This window comes from Nasonia vitripennis (genome assembly GCF_009193385.2).
Source record: "Nasonia vitripennis strain AsymCx chromosome PSR unlocalized genomic scaffold, Nvit_psr_1.1 chrPSR_random0002, whole genome shotgun sequence".
Taxonomy (NCBI): Eukaryota; Metazoa; Arthropoda; class Insecta; order Hymenoptera; family Pteromalidae; genus Nasonia; species Nasonia vitripennis.
In genome coordinates this window covers 277,761-280,054 of record NW_022279661.1, presented here as the reverse complement: position 1 = coordinate 280,054, position 2,294 = coordinate 277,761, and the positions used below count along the sequence as shown (strand labels likewise).

Below are 2,294 nucleotides of genomic sequence, written 5' to 3'. Positions count from 1 at the left end.
TCTGCCAAAAAAATGCCTTACTGTGGCCGATATCTTGTCGTGGACCCTAATACTTTTGAGTTTAAGGAGCGACATCTTTTCCTCAGCGTGGATCGTATGTGTATTATTTTTATAAAAGCAACTTGTATATAGCTAGGAGTCAACTATAAAATTGTAGTTACAACTGGCGTGAGAGAAGCCAGTAAGCCAAAGTCTAGACTATCGATCCTCGCATTCTGCCGAAAAATGCCTCAGAATGCGTGGATCTTGTACATATTATTTTTATAAAAGCTACTTGCATATAGCTAGGAGTCAACTATAAAATTGTAGTTACAACTGGCGTGAGAGATGCCAGTAAGCCAAAGTCTAGACTTTCTACCCTCGCATTCTGCCAAAAAATGCCTTACTAAACTTTAGGTAACTTTAAAATTTCACTGTCTAATTGTTCAACATCATTCAAAAGTAAATAATGGAGTTGATACATTTCTTCTGCCACTTGCTTCTCACTCTCATCTTCCAATTGCGTATTAAATAGCGCATCCATGTAATCTTCGAGTTCTGCAGCAATAACCTGATGATCTAACTTCTCGTTCATTGTTAATACTTATGCCATAAATTTACAAAAGTTTTGAGCCTCTTCCATACCATGTTCTACAGCCATTCTTAGCGCTGTCCCGTTGGAAAATATTGTTTCTATGATGGTCAATGATCTGTCATTGTTATCTGCCATTTTCGTTGATTACTAAGCTTCTTCAAATTGAATTGGTAAAATACTATCTCGTTCGTTTATCCTAATGTTAAAGCCAGGATCATTATCCCCCTGCAAGTTCAACGTCGCTTATTGTTATTGTCAATATCTAATGTTTTCTGGCCTTGTGTAATCAATACCAAGTACTCCTATCCTTCACAAGTCAAACACAACAATGATTTATCCACCAAAAATCCAAATTGTTCCAATTTCTTCGAAAATCAGTTTCCAAATACTCTATAGCTACTCGGGTTTACAAAGGTGTATCTCATTTGCTGGAATACCCAAAAGAGCTCTTGTCCAAGCCCAACCTCTTCCAAGATCCTGTATCAATTGAATCTCATCAATGACTGCAACTTCACCTACCAATACATTTCATTAATTAATAGATGCATATTAATTTACTCAGTGAAATTTATCTAAATGCCTTACATGGATTATTCAGAGACATCATTTCAACTGTACAAGCTCCATGGTTTGAGGGATTTTTTTCATCTTTACTGTACTTCCTTTCTTCATCTGTAACTAAGTCACAAGGTGTTCCCTTTAATAGAAAAAAGTATACCCTTAAAAATTTGACTTTATTTATAAAACATTTTTTTCAAAACTGTAGATGTACTCACATTTGCATTAGATTTATTGTAAACTTCAGTACCCAACATTTTTAGAGGACCACAATACACTCCAGTTTAAGCATTCATAAAACGTTCAAGTGTTTTACCACTGTTTGTAGGTCCCGCATGAAAAACAATTTTCCGGGTATTACTAGGTACCTATGCAGAAATATTTTTTTTTTATATTTTTTGTTGCATGAAATATAAAAATATATACAAAATTCAAAATATTTACCAGTTAGCTGGTGTTCACTAGTCACTGATTTTTTTCAAATCATCCATACAATCTATGCGAGGAAAAATTTCTTTTGCATGTCGCATAAAGTATGGGAATATATCTGTTACATTTCCAACTCCTTGGCACATATTAGTATAAAAAAATAAACTTACTGTCTAAACGAAATTCATTTGCTAATGCTCGAACTTCTTTTTTGTAGCACAAAATTGTTTAGAATTTTCAACAAATCAGACTTTTTTGAAGTTACAGTAAGTTCCGCACCAACGTTAATATCATCTGGATTTGGTGGTGGTGTATCTATGACTTCCCCTTAAAAACCTTTATAACCGAGTTTATAACTTAAACTCTACGTCATTATATAAAAACTGCTGCGGCTCGTGAATTATTGAAATTTTATATATATATATATATATATATATACTAGTGGGGCTCCGCCCCCCTGCTCGCTGCGCTCGCCAACCCCCGATTCTTGTTTTAGTGTAAATTTAATTTTCAACGTAATTGTTAGAAGTAGCTTAATCAAGACAAAAAAAGAGGTTAAATTCATACCACTTGCATCAATATATATGTATCATTTTTCAAGTAGTAAGTAATTTGTTTTTAAATATAGTACATATTATTAAAATTTGATATAGTGATGATTAAAATATAAAAATTGTGATGCGGGCAACAACTTTTACAAATTACTTTTTGGTTAACAGAATATTGTCTACGA

At 33.3% G+C, this 2,294-nt stretch overlaps 1 pseudogene; it reads right to left on the bottom strand.

The window, feature by feature from the left end:
• Window positions 1–385: 385 nt before the first annotated feature.
• Window positions 386–709, bottom strand: LOC116417965 (annotated as a pseudogene).
• Window positions 710–2,294: the final 1,585 nt, after the last annotated feature.